General features: G+C 40.0%; 1 protein-coding gene across 10 annotated transcripts in view; it reads right to left on the reverse strand.

The window, feature by feature from the left end:
* The window catches only part of LOC101826706 (AGBL carboxypeptidase 4), a 1,098,260-nt gene that overhangs the window by 951,867 nt on the left and 126,867 nt on the right, over positions 1-19,526 (reverse strand). The window lies entirely within an intron of this gene.

Here is a 19,526-nt window from a genome sequence, read left to right on the forward strand (position 1 = left end):
CTGTTTCTAGCAAAAATCAGGAAGTGATCCAAGACAATAACTCCATAAACGTAACAATTAACTGTTTTGATTTTATCTGCTCTATTAAAATTTAATATGAGAAGACACTTTATTTCACCTTCTGGGATGTAACAGTACCTTTATTTTAGTATATTCACATTGAAAATCTTATACTGATGAGGAAATACATGTATGAACTAATTGAGACCAAAGACTTCTCTCTTAATGTTTCAACTATATTCATAATCCCCAAAGTGATTATTTATATAAAATTTAGTACTTAGAATTATAATCATCAAAAAATATTTATTAAGACATGTTTTATGGAAGTCGGGGTATTTATTAGACAATGAAACTAAATATGGGGTCAAATAATTTAGGTTAGTTTTAAATTTTCAGAGTGACCATGGATAATTAAAAATCCCAACATCTTTTTATCATTATAAATTAAGGAATATGAGAATGGGTAGATGGCTCAGTATGTACGGGTACCAAGGCTAATGATGTCAGTAGAAGCTTCAGGATACTAACAGTAAAAGGAGAGCACCAACCAACTCCTTTAGGTGGTTCTCTGAGTTCGACACATGCACTTTGGTATGCATCTACCAATATACACATACACACAATAAATAAATATGATAATACAAGATAACATAAATTGAAATATAAGCATTTGCTCCTACAATAGAGAAAATATAAATTTTAATGACTATGCTATTAAGACAGAAATTAATTTCAGCATAAAATTAATAATTCTGAGTTTAGATGTATGCTATAGACTGTCCTGAAAGTTAAGTGTGCAATCAGTTTAATCCTCAGATTATGTTTAATAAATGAGGTAATGTGACTGTCCCATATTACATAAAGGAGAAACAAGGAATAATGAACAGCTGTGTAACTGAGAGAATGGCACAGGAATCACAGAGATATAAATGGAAGCAGATTTTAAATTATTGTGCCTGATACATACTCCATTATTAAAATAACAAAAGCTTAAAAGGAGTCATTGCACACTTCAACTTTTCATATTCCAAAAATTATATATTAATGCTTATTCTAATCTTCAAAAGAAAGCATATGTTTAGTTTGTTTTAATAGTTTTACAGTACATATAGATTTCAGTAAAAATAAATCTTTAAAGTGTTATTATGTATGGATTTTTAAATAATAATATAACATGTATCTCTAGAACTGCAAAGTTTCAAAGTAATTTTACTCCTATATTATTAAATCTCCATCTTGACCCAAAAGACGATGAACATGAAACCTGTAAGCACTTAATGCCTATTTAAATTCATAATTTAAAGCAGTAGGAAAGGTCTTCAGAATAAATACTTCTGATTATATTGTTTTGCTCTTTATATTAAATTATGACTATACATCCAATTTTTCATAAATACTTCAGCTATGTATGTACCATATTATGGACTTATGGAATCAGATATTTTAAAATAAACTAGCAATGTTCTTATCTATTTAAATGAAAGGCAAACAAAATCTAAACCATGAAGAGGAATATGAGAAAAAAATAACAAAGATTTTAGTGCAAATATACCATTAAATTTGTCAAATGTAAAAGGATTAAATATTCAATTGTATACAAAATACATACAGTGCAGTCATTAAGGCCAACAGTCAACAAATGGGATTTTATGAAACTAAAAATCTTCTATACAGCAAAGACACACCATTATTCTAGTGAAGAGGCAGCCGACAGAATGGGAGAAAATCTATACATCTGACAGAGGGTTAACGTTTACACTATACAAAGAACTCAAATAACTAAAATATCAAGAAACAACCTAATTAAATGTGGCGCTAAAAATAGAATTCTCAAAATAATATTAAAGGCTGAGAAATATTTATAATAAGCATTAACATTCTCAGTCATCATTCAATTGAATAGACAGTACAAAATGAAAGTGTTTAATAATCTTCATCCCAGTAACAAATAGAGTAAATTTAATAAAGACCAAGAACAAATAAGGGAAATGCAAATTAAAACAACTTTGAGATTTAATCTTATCCCATTCAAATGGCAGAAACCAAAACAACAAATGACAACAAATCCTAACAAGGATGTGAGGAAATGAAACCATCATTCACTTTTGATAGAAAGTGCAACCTTGAGCAGTTATAGTAGAAATATGTAGAAGTCTCAAAAAAAAGAGACAAAAGTAAATGTACCATATGACCAAGTTAAACTGTTTGGAATATGTCCAAAATACCTCCACCCTCTACTGGACAGACAGAGCTCATAATCACTTTGCTCACAATAACTCGGAAATGCAATCAATCTAAATCCCCTTCAATTTATGAATGGATAATGAAAATATGGTACTGTAAACAATGCAAAATTATTCATGTGTAAAGGAAAACAAAATCATGAAATTTGTAGGTAAATGGATGGAACTAGAAAATACTATACTGAGTGAAATAGTATAGATCCAAAGAAAATGACACATTTTCTCTATTTGGGGATGCCAGCTTAACAATATACTCCATAGAGACTCCTACAATCAAGTTCATTGCCGTCCTATTGACAGTAGCCAGAAAATGAAAACAATCAAAATGTTTTTGAAATGATGAGTGGACAATGGAAATGTGAGAAATATATATTCTGTGAAATTCTAGTCAACTGTAAAAAAAATTAAAACCATGAAACTTGCAGGTAAATGAATGGAACTAGGAAAGATCATATGGGGTGAGATAACTGAGGTCCAGAAAGACAATCAATACATATCCTCTCTCTCTCTTTCTCCTCTCTCTCTCTCTCTCTCTCTCTCTCTCTCTCTCTCTCTCTCTCTCTCTCTCTCTCTCTCTCTCTCTCTCTCTCTCTCAGTCAAGTTCCCAGTCTGTATAAGGGATGTTCTCATGAAATCCCACTCCTAGTTAAGAAGTTATTAGCAACTGATGGCTACTAGTGCAGGAGATTAAGTTTCCTTCAAGGAGGCCACACCACCCTTCAGGGTCCATCCATGTTCCAGTACATATATCACTATATCCATTCACATATAAACAACATTAAATGAACTCAATGCATTCTTTAAAAGAGTAAATAAAGTTAGAAGGGGAAAGTGGTGTATGTAGGGTGATAGTAAAGAATTAGAAGGGAGTAAATGGGATGGGGGTAGGTTTAATTAAAGCAGTAGTTTTTACATATAAAATTTTCAAACAAACAAATAATATAAAAATTCTGTGAGAATAAAACAAAAACAAAAAAACTTGATTGGCTTGATCTTGTGCTTCTACAGTAGTAAGTCTGCATATTGCTCTTTTTCAAAATTACTTGGTGTTTTTCCTTCCCACACTCCCTATTCTACCTTGTCCTCTTTTCCCTCAATAATGTATATCTCCAAGTACAACAATGCCACATATATTTCATTCATATAACAAAAACATGCCATAGGGACATAGGAGCCAAGATATGTGAGAAGTATTACAGTGATAGTGAACTGAACAAACCAACCCTAAGTAGGGTGGCAAGGCTTGCAGAGTTTAACGTAAGTAGAAAGTTAAACCTGAGTATTCTTCTGCATCTCGAGTTTGAGAAGGCAGAAAGTTCATCCTAGAAAATAAATCTGAATAGAGTGCCAAGAAGCGTGGGGTAGAGAATTGTCAGTCACTTTCATCAAGTTCAGTAACACAGGAGTGCTGCCAAAAAAAATCTGAAGAAATGAGGGTAAAGAAATGTAGAGAAACTACAATATTATTTTTAATTTTAATATTAAAACTTTAATATTAAAAGATTTGTGTAGTGACATTATAAATAGAAAATGAAAGAGTCATATTCTAAAGATAGAAGTAGCAATAATATGTGTATTAGCATATTGAAATAGTTCAAACAACAACAAATAGAACTTTCATGAAGCAGTGACAGGAAAGAGTTAATTACAGAGATTGACTCTACAGGTATTGAAAAGGGAAAACTCTTCTTCCCCATTGATAATTTTACTAAATTTTTGACTCACTTTCAATGGAAAGAAAAGGTAAGCCAGCATTCTGGTTCTCTGGCTCTTAGAACTTTGTCTCCCCCTTCTTTATGTTTTCCCCTCAAGTCTTAGTCTATGGGGCTGGACAGCCATGAACAAGTATCAAAACAGAAGTAGAAATTTCTAAAACGTCCTTTTAGAACTTGAAGGGTAAAAGACTATTTGGCAGATTTACACTATCAGAGATGTATTTACTGATCATCAAATGAAATTTAGGCCTTAATTAATTTTCACTTCAAGGCCTGCAGGGGAGCCAAAGGCAGCAGTTATGATAAGTAGTTGTAAATCAAGGCTGTACTTTGAAACATTTCTGGTAAATAGCCTCAAGAGACTTCAGCAAGAAAGTATCCTAGATAAAAATTCTAGGATAGAAATATTTAACAGGATCATTCCTATTCTAAAGAAGTTATGCACTCATAATTTTCTACATTTCATAACTTTATATAAACATAACACAAAACATAAAAGAATTTCAGTCACAGACTTTCTTGGCATTGAGAAATGGAGAGAACTTGTAGTGTGGCTCCTAAAGTGAGTGCCTGTTTCTGCTTCTACAGCAATTGATGCTCTAAGTAAACTAACAAAGTGATTTACTTGAAATACATACTGAGTGCTATTAATTGATAAACACTGAGTAAAAGATGAATAATTGATGTTCTAGATCTAATTATGCAATGACTAAAAATAAAGATTTGAAGGTTAAATGTCATTTAAAGGCATTCTTCCTCAAAAATCAAAAATATCTCTGTTAAATATTTTTAAGTTCATGCATTAATGATTGGAATGGCGTGAGCACATGGCTATATCATTGCTTATATTTGTGGCCTTGATCCTAATTCTGTCTCTGAAAAGATTATCATATCACTTCTGTCCCTTTTCAAATAATCTTCTCTTTCTGGCTCCATAACAACAAACGTGGAAATGTTCTTCATGACTCAGCCCTAATACCATCAACCCCTTTGTTTTAGATTGTTCCAAATTGTAATCAGCTCCCTTTCTTGGTTTTTCCACCACCAAAAGCATAAAACGCTAAATCGCTCTACTACAGAAGTGTAAAGTCTGCATCTAACCTGTTTAAAAGTTTGTATCATCCAATCTTCTATTTCTATAGTTTTATTTATTGTTTGTTCAAACATTTATTGTCTTGGCATGTTTACTCAAGGATTTTTCCACAGTAGGAGTCCTCTTAGGTGTTAATGTCTGATTGCTCACTACTATCTCTTGCAAGATTACTTCCAGAATTATCTCCTCAATTATGCCCTCATATTACTTTTGCTATTCTTTGATTAATAATGCCATAATATGACAAAGGAATCGAATACTGCACTAATGAGTCAGAAAGCCTAGTGTTAAGTCTTTGTGCTACTGCTTACCAAGCTGTGGAATTCTGAACAGATTGATTAACTTCTAGAAAATTTAGCCTCCTTTTCCTGAGAAAACCATCTGCACAATGCCATCTTTTCTAAGCTTACAAACTAGAAGAAACTCTGAAGCAGGTAATCCATTAAAGAAAGGTCAAGGACTCGGTCAACAATGCATATCAGAGAATCTCAGGGTTTGTTTGCAAATGGAATGCAGGTAGGGTAAGAATGAAACGGTAAAGAAATACTGCCCAACCCAGAATAAGGCAGTATCAGTTTCCCATTTAGCTTTTTAGTGTTCCAAGCAAGTAACTCAAGAAATGAAAAGATTAAATGGTGCAATTTAAGAACAAAATCCTCCTGGAAACCAGCTGTGTGGGGGTACTCTCTTTTGTTCTTACTTGTGTGGTGAATTATCCCAAATCTTCATGGATGAAAACAGTATGAAATTTTTAAAGTGTGTGTGTGTGTGTGTGTGTGTGTGTGTGTGTGTGTGTGTGTGTGTGTGCATGGACGCTCCTGCACCTAAGTAGAGATGTGTTACAGACATGTGCTATGGCAGAAGTGTGAAGACAAAATGACAGTCTTAGGTTTCAACCTCTGCTTTCACTTTGTTCAAGACTTGGTGTCTCTTTTGCTGCCACATATGCTGGGCTAGCTGGCTCATGAGCTTCCAGGCATCCTCCTATTTCCACTCTCCATCTTGCAGTTAGAGCACTGGATTACAGGGTTACACTACCAAGCCTGGATTTCTGTGGGTTCTGAGTATATGAGCTAAGGACCTTAAACTTTTGTACCAATCAGGTACCCACTGAGCCACTTTCCCAAACCCCTACAATAAGCGTTCATTTTGTTTCTAATTATTTCTTTAATTTTTTAGTATCACAAATAATATACTTAACATCATTCCACCCTCCCTTTCTTCCCTCCAAATATTCTCATATACCTTTCCTTGCTCTCTTTGAAATTTGTGCCTCATTTTTTCATTAATTGTTGTTATATACCTATATTTATACAAATACATATTCTTAAATAAATATATACACCCTTCTCAGTCTATAAAATATGTAGAATCTCAAGGCTGACCATTTGTTGTTAGATAATCAAGGGTTGAGTCCTCCCTGAGAAATACTATTTTATTTTTCTTGCTGCCAGCATTCTTTACTTGACTGTAGTACTTTGTGTAGTGTTAAGACCTCATGGACTTTCCCTCATCCACTTTAGCATGTCTATATTGTTGTCCTTATTCAGATCATGTTTAGTAGGCAGTCATGTTTGTGACACCTTATGGGTATAGCAACTGACATTCCTAATTTCACATCAAACTCCTTCATCCTCTGACTTTTCAAATATTTCCTTCCATATTTCTTGAATTATCCCTGAGCCTGAGATGTGGAAGTCGTTTTGTAGTTGTATCTGTACAACATACAACCACCATAAACTAAATTAAGTAAGTCAGCATAATCTCTAACTGCCTTCTATGTATTTGTCCTTATACCCACAGATAAGTATAGTCCCCCTTTCTGATGAAAAAAAAACTTCTCTTTGCAACAGATAGAGACCACTAAGAAAAACTATAATCAATCAAAATGTAGCCATATAGAGCCCACCACCAGCAGATACATCTATAAACATTTATTCTTAAACTCAAAGGCTTGTAGACTGTGGTTTGATGGTCTCATATAAGCAACCCCGCTGTAGTCTGCAGAAGTTAGGCTGTGCCTAGGTAAAAAGATATGAAGAATTTCTCTCTCATATACCCATTCTTCCCAATGACCACCAGCATGATAAAGACAGGGCAAATTACACAAAGCACATCAAAGTCTCTGTCAGAATTGTGTCTGTTAAATTTTGTGAGGAGCCGCCCTCGCTATCGCTATTGCCGTTAGAAGATGGCGCTGACATCTGCTGTCAGTTGGAGTTAACCGTTAGAAGATGGCGCTGACATCTGCTGTCAGTTGGAGTTAACCGTTTAAGCTGTGCCTCTCCCGTGGCGTCATCTGGGGTGATGTGCAAACCACCAATCCCGGCTCTACACGTCTCACTCGGAGCTCCTAGGCTTATATAAGGGGCTGGGTTTCTTAGCTTGGGGTCTCCCTCTAAGAAGCTGATCATCTATCTCTCAAGATGCATTAAAGCTTTACTGCAGAAGGATCCGAGTGTTCTGCGTCGTTCTTGCTGGCGAGACGGTAGCGCGGGACCTCTGGTGCCGAAACCCGTGAACTCTTCAACATCGCCGGCGCCGCGGGAGACCCCTCGGAAGACGGGGCGGATTCAGAACTGCAGGGACGTAAGTTCAGAGAGGTATGCTTTATCCTGAACACCCCCTTTCTCGACTTTGGCCTTAGTTTGTCATCACCGTGGGACGGGTCAGTGGAGGCTTTGGTGCTAGTCCTGTTTGTCCTTCTCCTTCATCGTGGCTGGTGCTGACAGAACGGTGCTGTCAGTCTGGTGCTGTCAGTCTGGTGCTGTCAGTCTGGTGCTGTCAGTCTGGTGCTGTCAGTCTGGTGCTGTCAGTCTGGTGCTGTCAGTCTGGTAACGGAGTTGAGCGCCGTTTTTAGATAAGCCGCTAGCGCGATGGGGTTGTCACAGTCAGTGGTTACTGCCCTACAGACTGTGCTAAAACAAAGAGATCTTAAAATTGCACCACGAACACTTCAAAATTTTGTGAAGGAGGTAGATAGAGTGGCACCATGGTATGCTTGTTCCGGGTCCCTCACTGTGGCCTCATGGAACAAGCTAGGTAAAGAACTAGACAGGAAGCATGCAGAAGGAGATCTCCACTTAGGTACCAAAGCCATTTGGAAGCTAGTTAAAAACTGCTTGGAGGATGAGGCCTGTCACCCTGCTATAATAGAAAGTCAGGGAACCTTAGAGGAAGTTCAGGATAGCATGTCAGAAACTGAACGGAGTGAGAGAATGGGAGCTCGCAAAAGGAAAGACATGTCTAAGAAAAAAGGCCCTCCCCAAGAAGTTAAGAAAGGGGGAGAGAAAGAAGGGAGTGATCATTCACCCCCTAACAAATCTAAGAAAAAGAAAAAGCCAGAATCTAGTCTATACCCTACAGTAGAGCTAGAAGCCTTGGAGCTAGATAATTCTGATTCTGACACTCTGTATTCTAGCGAAGAAGGTGGTCTAGAGGAGGAGGTGGCACGGTATGAGGAAGAAAGATATCACCCTGATAGACACCGGCCACTGAAAACAAAAATGAATGTGAGGCCACCACCTATAAATCCGGCGGGCTCACGCTCCTCAGCGCCTCCGCAGTATGAGCTTCGGCTGAATACTGGTACTGACTCCTTTTTACCTTTAGAGGAACGGAGAAAAATACAAGTAGCTTTTCCAGTATTCGAGAATGCGGAAGGCGGAAGAGTACATACCCCTGTAGATTACAATCAAATCAAAGAATTGGCCGAATCCGTTCGTAATTATGGGGTCAATGCTAACTTTACCACATTACAGGTGGAAAGGCTTGCTAATTTTGCCATGACTCCCACTGACTGGCAGACGACAGTGAAAGCAGTGCTTCCCAACATGGGACAATACATGGAATGGAAGGCTCTCTGGTATGATGCAGCCCAGGCACAAGCTAGAGTTAATGCCACGGCTGAAGATGAGAATCAGAGGCAGTGGACATTTGAAATGCTGACAGGTCAGGGTCAACATGCCCTTAATCAAACCAACTACATCTGGGGTGTCTATGGTCAGGTGTCGGCCGCCGCTATTAAAGCATGGAAGGCCCTCACAAAAAGGGGAGAGTCCAGTGGACACCTTACAAAGATTGTCCAAGGACCCCAAGAGCCATTTTCAGACTTTGTGGCCAGAATGACAGAGGCCGCCAGTCGCATCTTTGGTGATTCAGAACAAGCTATGCCCCTGATTGAGCAACTTGTCTATGAACAAGCAACCCAGGAATGTCGAGCGGCTATCGCCCTCGCAAAAGCAAAGGTTTACAAGATTGGCTCAGAGTGTGCAGGGAGCTGGGGGACCCCTAACCAATGCAGGACTAGCTGCCGCCATTTTACAAACGCACAGGCGTAGAGATTTATCTAGTCGAAAAGCTTGTTTTAATTGTGGGAGAATGGGGCACCTTAAGAAAGATTGTCAAGCCCCTGAAAGAACAAGAGAATCGAAGCTTTGCCATCGTTGTGGTAAAGGTTATCATAGGGCTAGCGAATGCAGGTCAGTCCGGGATGTAAAAGGGAGGCTTCTGCCCCCTATTGAAGAACCCAAGGTACCCCAATCAAAAAACGGGTCACGGGGCCCATGGTCCCAGGGCCCTCAGAAATATGGGAACCAATTTCAGAAAAGCAATCAAGAGGAAGTAGAGGCTTCCGAGGAACCCCCGGAATGGACTTGCGTGCTGCCTCCGACTTCTTACTCATGCCCCAAATGAATGTTCAACCGGTCCCAGTCCATTCCCTGGACCTTTGCCCCCTGCCACCATTGGGCTTATTCTGGGCCGTGGCTCCTTAACTTTACAGGGACTCATTATATATCCTGGAATTGTTGACCCGTATCATAAAGAGGAGATTCAAGTTCTCTGTTCTAGCCCTCGGGGTGTATTTTCTATAAAGCAGGGAGATAGAATTGCACAACTGGTGTTGCTGCCCTCCCTCGGGGATGGAGAAACCTACACTTTACAAAAAAGGGCTATGGGATCTTCTGGAAGTGATTCAGCCTATCTGGCTATACCCCTAAATGAGAGACCTACAATAAAATTGTTAATTAATGGAAAAGAATTTGAAGGGATAATGGATACGGGAGCAGACAAAAGCATTATTTCACTCCATTGGTGGCCGAAGTCTTGGCCCACTGTTGTTTCATCTCATTCTCTACAAGGTCTTGGATACCAGTCCTCTCCTGCCATCAGTGCCTCAGCCTTAACCTGGCGGAATGCTGAGGGCAAACAGGGATGTTTTACCCCTATGTGTTGCCACTCCCTGTAAATTTATGGGGACGGGATGTGTTACAAGCCATGGGCATGACCCTAACTAATGAATATTCCCCCAGGCATCAGCCATTATGGCAAAGATGGGGTATACAAACGGTAGAGGCTTGGGTAGGCAAGAACAAGGCAGAATAAAACCCATTACGCAACACGGAAATCGGGGTAGAAAAGGACTGGGTTTTATTTAGGGGCCGTTGAGGCTTCACGACCCATACCATGGAAAACAGAGGAGCCGTTATGGGTCTCTCAATGGCCTCTATCCTCTGAAAAATTAGAGGCTGTCACAAGATTAGTGCAAGAACAGGAACGGCTGGGGCATCTAGAGCCTTCTACCTCCCCATGGAATACACCAATTTTTGTTATTAAGAAGAAATCTGGGAAGTGGAGATTACTCCATGACCTGCGGGCCATTAACAATCAGATGCATCTTTTTGGCCCTGTTCAAAGAGGCCTTCCTTTGCTTTCTGCACTTCCTCAAGATTGGAAGCTTATTATTATAGATATTAAGGATTGTTTCTTCTCTATTCCACTTTACCCACGGGATAGACCAAGGTTTGCCTTCACTATCCCTTCTCTTAATCATATGGAACCAGACAAGAGATTTCAGTGGAAGGTACTGCCGCAAGGCATGGCCAATAGCCCAACAATATGTCAGCTGTATGTGCAGGAGGCTTTGGAGCCAATTAGGAAGCAATTTACATCTTTAATCATGATCCATTATATGGACGATATTCTTATTTGTCACAAAGAGTTAGATGTTTTACAAAAGGCTTTCCCATGCTGGTGGCTGAATTAAAACAGTGGGGATTAGAGATTGCCTCAGAAAAGGTTCAAATTGCAGATACAGGCCTCTTTTTGGGCTCAATGATTACTCCCAAAAATATAGTTCCTCAGAAAATAGAAATTCGCAAAGACCACTTACAAACATTAAATGATTTTCAGAAACTTCTGGGAGATATAAATTGGTTGAGGCCCTTTTTAAAAATTCCATCTGCTGATCTAAAACCCCTCTTCGATCTCCTGGAGGGTGAGCCTCATATCTCCTCACCCAGAAAATTTACCCCTGCCGCCCACCGAGCCTTACAGATGGTGGAAGAGGCCTTACAGGAAGCACAATTACAACGTATTGAGGAGTCACTACCTTTTAATCTGTGTGTTTTTAAGACAGCTCAATTGCCAACTGCAGTCCTGTGGCAACATGGACCATTACTTTGGATTCATCCAAATGCTTCCCCTGCTAAGATTATTGACTGGTACCCTGATGCTGTTGCACAGCTCGCGCTTCGCGGAATAAAAGCAGCTGTTACACATTTTGGCAGGGATCCTGATTCCTTGATTGTGCCTTATACTGCTGCACAAGTTCAGACCTTGGCAGCCACATCTAGTGATTGGGCAGTTTTAGTTACTTCCTTTTCAGGACAAATTGATAATCATTTTCCAAAGCATCCAATTTTACAGTTTGCCCTAAACCAGGCTATAGTGTTTCCACAAGTGACAGCTAAAGACCCACTCCCAGATGGGACTGTGGTGTACACTGATGGATCAAAAACTGGTATGGGAGCTTATGTGGTCAAGGATAGGGTTATATCTAAACAATATAATGAAACTTCACCTCAAGTTGTAGAATGTCTGATAGTACTGGAGGTTCTTGAGGCTTTTCCAGGACCCCTCAATATTGTATCAGATTCCTCTTATGTGGTTAATGCAGTTAATCTCCTTGAGATAGCTGGAATAATAAGATCCTCCAGCAGAGTTGCTAACATCTTTCAAAAGATACAAGCTGCCTTGTTAAATAGGAGATTTCCTGTTTTCATTACCCATGTCCGAGCACATTCTGGACTCCCAGGTCCCATGTCCTTAGGGAATGACTTAGCGGACAAGGCTACAAAGCTGGTGGCCGCTGCCTTGTCTACCCATGCACAAGCAGCAAAAGAATTCCATAAGCGCTTTCATGTGACGGCTGAGACCTTGCGCCGTCGTTTTGCTCTATCCAGGAAAGAGGCTAGGGAAATTGTTACTCAATGCCAGAATTGCTGCGAATTCTTACCTACTCCCCACATGGGAATAAACCCACGTGGCATTAGACCATTGCAGATGTGGCAGATGGATGTTACTCATATTCCCTCTTTTGGAAGGCTTCAATATGTTCATGTTTCTGTTGACACCTGTTCTGGCGTAATGTTCGCCACACCCCTAACAGGGGAAAAGGCCTCATATGTGATTCAACATTGCCTTGAGGCCTGGAGTGCTTGGGGAAAACCCAGAATTTTAAAAACAGACAATGGACCAGCATATACCTCTCAAAAATTCCGACAGTTTTGTCGGCAAATGGATGTTACCCATCTAACTGGCCTACCTTATAACCCTCAAGGACAGGGCATTGTGGAACGTGCCCATCGTACACTCAAATCATATCTGATTAAACAAAAGGGGAGTATTGAGGATGTTCTACCCTCGGTACCAAGAGTTGCTGTATCCATGGCACTTTTTACCCTTAATTTCTTGAACTCTGATGCCCAAGGCCACACTGCGGCCGATCGCCACAGTTTAGAGCCTGATAGGCCAAAAGAAATTGTAAAATGGAAAGATGTGCTTAACTGATGTCTGGAAAGGCCCGGATCCTATTCTTATAAGATCCAGGGGAGCTGTGTGTGTTTTTCCACAGGAGGAAGAAAACCCCCTGTGGATCCCTGAAAGACTCACTCGAAGAGCTCCTTCACAACTCCAGAATAAGAAGGATGGAGGCCAAGTGGGTGATGAAGACTCTCCTACTCGGGATGATGGTTCCTAGTATGATGGGAGAGTTACGGTGGGCCATCATGTCTACCTTCCCCCTACCGATGCCAGTGATGCAGAATGCCCAGGTGTTCCCTAGATTTTTCACAACTAATAGAGAGTTGGGGCTTGCCTTTTTGCCTTTAGATCCTCAGATACAGAGTTTTCAGGATGAGAGAACCTTGTCATTAGTAGGAAGCTTGTGCTTTACTGTGATTTCTTCATTAAAGGATAATTTTATTCATATGGATCCAGAAAGATCTAATGCTAATCCTTTTGAATTAATGGAAGCTGTACTGATCTTTCTCCTATGATAGTGAGAAGGGACAGATTACTTTTGATTGGAAAGGGGCATTAGGCAACAGTCTGAGTGAGGGACAGAGCTATGGATCATCTGATTGGTCCTCCTCCAATGTTAAGTATACCCCTTTTAAGAGAACTAATTATTCAGCTGCCCTTTATTTGGGTTGTGAGTAATGATACCTTAGGTAAGAATCAGAAAGAAATAAATTGCTCTGCTTAGAATTGTTTTTATGCATTATGCTGGGATGCTATTAAGCACCCTTTTGCTTTGGTAATGCGCATGCCTCGATTTGTTCCAGTTCCTGTTGAGACGCCAAGTAATTTGAGTTTGTTTAGGGAAAAGCGAGATTTTTGGGATCTCTGCTATTATTGTGGGCCTGATAGCCACCGCCGCGGTTACTGCTTCGGTTACCGCCTCGGCCCTTGCACTTTCTGCCACTGTGCAGACAACTCAAACCATTAATGAACTATAGGCCACTGTGACCATGGTCCTAGATAAACAGGCCACTGCCAATTCTCAGATACAAGGAGGCCTGATGTTGGTAAACCAACAGATTAATTTGGTTCAGGAACAATTGGATATATTGTGGCAGATGGCCCAATTGGGATGTGAACAAAAGTTGCCTGGCCTTTGTGTCACTTCAGTACAATATGAGAATTTTACAAGAGCAGCTAACCTGTCACAAGCTCTGTCTCAACATTTATTACAGAATTGGACTTTTGAGTTTGAGCAGACACTCCGTGAGTTGAGAATGGCGATCCTGCAAGTGAATTCGACGCATCTGGATCTTTCTCTGATGGAAGGCCTCTCCTCCTGGATTTCATTTGCATTTTCTTATTTTAAGGAATGGGTGGGGGTAGGATCATTTAGCCTAGTTCTCTGCTGTGGAATAGTGTTGATGCTTTGGATGGTGTGTAAGCTCAGAGCCCAAACAAAAGAGACAAAGTGGTGGTGGCACAAGCACTTGCTGCCTTAGAACACGGAGCCTCCCTGACATTTGGTTAACCATGTTAAAGCAATAGGTCGCTGGCCTCCCAGCTCTTGCACCCCACAAGGCTAGTCTCATTGCACGGGATAGAGTGGGTAGGCTTCAGCAGCCCAAGGAGTTGCAAGGCTAAGCACTGCACAGGAGAGGTCTGCGGTATAACGACTTTCTCCTGGGAGATAAGTCATCTTGCATGAAGGTTCTATGTCATGATCTCCTTCCCCCAGAAAAACGACATCGGACTGGTCAGGGCTCTCTCTGGGGATAAGACCCTGGAGAGGAGCTTTGTACATATTCCGAATTTGCACATGGGGATTTGACCTCTATCTCCACTCCAAAGTTGTGGGTGTCCTATTGCTTCAAAAATAAATGAATAGGGGGAGATGTGAGGAGCCGCCCTCGCTATCGCTATTGCCGTTAGAAGATGGCGCTGACATCTGCTGTCAGTTGGAGTTAACCGTTAGAAGATGGCGCTGACATCTGCTGTCAGTTGGAGTTAACCGTTTAAGCTGTGCCTCTCCCGTGGCGTCATCTGGGGTGATGTGCAAACCACCAATCCCGGCTCTACACGTCTCACTCGGAGCTCCTAGGCTTATATAAGGGGCTGGGTTTCTTAGCTTGGGGTCTCCCTCTAAGAAGCTGATCATCTATCTCTCAAGATGCATTAAAGCTTTACTGCAGAAGGATCCGAGTGTTCTGCGTCGTTCTTGCTGGCAAGACGGTAGCGCGGGACATCAAAATTTTGAAGTGTTCGTGGTGCAATTTTAAGATCTCTTTGTTTTAGCACAGTCTGTAGGGCAGTAACCACTGACTGTGACAACCCCATCGCGCTAGCGGCTTATCTAAAAAACGGCGCTCAACTCCGTTACCAGACTGACAGCACCAGACTGACAGCACCAGACTGACAGCACCAGACTGACAGCACCAGACTGACAGCACCAGACTGACAGCACCAGACTGACAGCACCGTTCTGTCAGCACCAGCCACGATGAAGGAGAAGGACAAACAGGACTAGCACCAAAGCCTCCACTGACCCGTCCCACGGTGATGACAAACTAAGGCCAAAGTCGAGAAAGGGGGTGTTCAGGATAAAGCATACCTCTCTGAACTTACGTCCCTGCAGTTCTGAATCCGCCCCGTCTTCCGAGGGGTCTCCCGCGGCGCCGGCGATGTTGAAGAGTTCACGGGTTTCGGCACCAGAGGTCCCGCGCTACCGTCTCGCCAGCAAGAACGACGCAGAACACTCGGATCCTTCTGCAGTAAAGCTTTAATGCATCTTGAGAGATAGATGATCAGCTTCTTAGAGGGAGACCCCAAGCTAAGAAACCCAGCCCCTTATATAAGCCTAGGAGCTCCGAGTGAGACGTGTAGAGCCGGGATTGGTGGTTTGCACATCACCCCAGATGACGCCACGGGAGAGGCACAGCTTAAACGGTTAACTCCAACTGACAGCAGATGTCAGCGCCATCTTCTAACGGTTAACTCCAACTGACAGCAGATGTCAGCGCCATCTTCTAACGGCAATAGCGATAGCGAGGGCGGCTCCTCACAAAATTTCACTGACCAAAGAATGCCATACAACAAAGCCGCATGTTTGTAATTGATTGCATGATGTGTGTGTATCATGTAATGGGAGAGTAAAAAGAATACGTTCTTTTTCTGAACAGTAATTCATACATTAGTGAAGTATAGAAATGGTGATCTCTAAATTAGAAAGAAACCCAAATAAACTACTGCATGATGGTTACAAAGCAATGGCTCCAGGGAAGAATGTATTCTTTTATAGTTCATATCCTAGAAGTTGGGAGAGAAACATATATACAGAAGTTACTACACACGAAGTGTAGTATGATGAGAAGAGTGTGAGAATAATTAATTCCATGTATAAAACCATGAACATTATAGGATAGTAAACCTTTATCCAAACAAGATTGAAATTTAAGGATGGGATGAGTTTCTATACAAAGGAGAAATGTATGCAAAGTTACATATATGTAGACTAAAATAGTATAATAAATGATGATATATTCGTGGATAGAAAAATATAACAAGAGGTAAGGCAGAAAATAGAGAAGTCCAATTACAGTGGATATAAGACAAGCCTAGAATCTTAAACTGTAGTAGTGCTACCACAGAGTATTAATCATGAAAGTGATACATTTTTTAATGCATGTGCAACAGAACAGAAGGATGATTGTCCTGGTGGGGTTGTGAAGTGTCAAGCAGAGTCCAAGGATGGAATGATAAATGAAGCAAAGCAATAGAACTCTGAATGAAAAGGGAGTTAATAGTCTTGTGAAAAACAATTTTACATAAATCTAAATGAATACAAAAGTTAGACAGTTATGTTAAGCGAAAGTTGAAATTCTCAAATGTAAAAGAAAAACCAAAAAACAATTTATCCTATCTCTAAGTCTCTCAGGGGTGGGATGGGGAATCAACTTTGCACTCTCTCTTCCTCTGTCCTTCACATTATTTAGTGAATTCTCTCCCAGTGTAGACAATGTTACTCCACATTGAAAAGAGACAAGTCCACAAAAATCCACAAATTAAAGTTTTCTAACTATGTGCCCATAAAATGAAGGATATGATCTCTATTTACAATAATTTTAATTTATTTTTGAAAATTTTGCACAGACATATAATGCACTCTATATATTTCCCCCTCTCTCATCTCCCTCAGATAACGTCCAATGACCCCTACTCCCTACAAGTCCCTTTCCTATGTTTATGGTTTTTGGTTTTGTTTTGTGGCATTATGAGTTTAATCAGGGTCATCTCTTTGACCCTGAGTTCGGAGATATCCGGTGGAAGTTGGTGGGCTTACCAGTAAGAACACATGTAAAGAAAATGATTCTCCATCCTCCAGAATCCATCAATAGCCAATACCATCCATGACTGTTGACAAGTATAGGCTATTGTAGGGAGAGTAAGGTTCCCTGTGCCTCTTCACCATCCATGACTGCTGACAAGTATAGGCTATTGCAGAAAATCACAACTACTGAAGTAGCTATGTCATACCTAGAAGATAGCATTTTGCCACTCCTCTCCCTATCATCTCCATCAATTTATTTGGGTTTTCTTTTCTGAGATGGGGTCCTACTATGTAGCCTTCTGTGTCTTACTCATTATATAGACCAGGCTGACCTTGAACTCACAGAGATACATGTGTTTCTGTCTCCAAAGTGCTGAGATAAAGATGGGCACCATCGCATTTGATTTCTCCCTATTTTTAAATCATCTCTAAATTATTTCCACCATTCTTCTAACATAGACCTAAGCCTTAGATGTGGTGGAATAAATGTCCTACTTAGAGCTGAGCACCTACCATCACTTTTGCTTAACACTGCAAGTAACCAGAATTCTGTATTCACTTTCACTGATTGAAGAGTGAAGCTGAGTAACACTGAAGGTAGTATTTGCAAATGAGTACAATAATAGATGCTGAAATTTAACTAAAAAATAGAAATGAGTTTCCTGCTAAGGTCTATGGCCTCACCAGCCACAAGACCAGGCTTATAGGACCATACTTGTAATATCTCCTGTAGAGTAACCCTCAAATACAATCAGAGTAGTTAGTTACCCACATACTCGTTGTGACATTATTGAAGCCATGTAGACATCTTGCATGGAAGGCTATCAATATAGCTTGTAGGATTCATAGATAGATTAGACAAATAATAATGATAATTTTTAAAGTAAACCTCCTTGAGGAAGCTTATGATTAACCTAGTGAGGGTCAAAGGTCCACCCCATCAATTTAGTGAACAGAATGCCAGAATGTCACTAATTACCTGCTGATAACTCTTAATGAAAGCATTATAATTGTATCTCATTGTGAAAGGCAGGTGAATTACTATCCATCCAAACAGATCAATTTGGGTCAGTCTGAAAAAAAAGGCATTGGTTGAGTGTGACAAGTCAAAAGTTCCAGTTTGGTTAGACTAGGAAGCATGTATAAAGACCTGAGTTCAATATCCAATACTAAGGAAAAATGTGGGAATTTTTAGATACGTCATGATAGTGATGTCCATGCAAGATTCAAGTGGAAACACTCAATTACCACTAAAAAGGAAAACATTTTCAAGGGAGTGATTTACATGTGTGTGTGTGCCTGTTTGTATAAATATATAATATATTGTGCATATATTAATACTCCCTACTGACAAAGGAAATATCCCCTGGGTCCAGTGCTCATATTTCAGATACAGTATTGAAATGTCTTTCTTACTCTTCTAAACTGGAGCTATTATTTATACATTAGTCTTCTCTTTCCCCTGTTTTCATTTTTGTAGTTTCAGAACTTTATTCTTAAAATATTAAATTGGAAAATTCCAGAAGTTGCAATTTTGAAATTTCACTTCTGTGCCCAAAATATGCTCAACAGATCCAGGAAATACCTCCTTTTCAATATAAAAGAACACCTGAGAGTAATGGACTCACAATGAGGAACCTGAAATGCTTAAGCAGCTGGAAGAAAACCGGCAGTTTACTACAATATATACACATAGAAATGGACTTTCTGAATAGGACTCCAGTTGCCCAGGAACTAAGGTCAACAACTGATAAATGGGACCTCATAAAACTTCAGAACTTCTAAATAGCAAAGGAAGCAATCAGTCTAGTAGAGAGGAAGCCTAGAATGGGAGAGAATCTTGCCAGTCGTACATCCGGCAGCAGACTACTATCCAGGACACACAAATAACTTTTAAAAGAAAACAGAGACTCAGGAAAACAAACAATACAATTTTAAAAATGTACTACAGATATGAACAGAGCATTCTCAACAGTTCTCAAAAAGAAGTAAAAATGACTAAGAAATATCTCAAAAAAGTTAACATTCTTTTAATTAGGAAAATGCAAATTAAATTTTGAAATTTCATCTTACACTAGTGAAAATGGGAAATACAAAGTAAAAGAACTGACAACAAACGTTGGTGGGAATGTGGAGAAAGAAGAACCATAATTCATTCTTGGTAGGACTGCAAACTGGAAATCAATGTAGAGATGTCTAAAACATCTAAAAAATGAATCCTGTATGATCTAACTATACCACCCCTTGGCATATATCAAAGGACTCAGTGGTTCTCAGCCTGTGTGTCATGACCCCTTTGAGGGTCACATATCAGATATGCTGCATATCAGATATTTACATTA

The sequence above is a fragment of the Mesocricetus auratus genome, unplaced genomic scaffold (assembly GCF_017639785.1).
Source record: "Mesocricetus auratus isolate SY011 unplaced genomic scaffold, BCM_Maur_2.0 Super-Scaffold_100014, whole genome shotgun sequence".
In the NCBI taxonomy this organism is placed as follows: domain Eukaryota; kingdom Metazoa; phylum Chordata; class Mammalia; order Rodentia; family Cricetidae; genus Mesocricetus; species Mesocricetus auratus.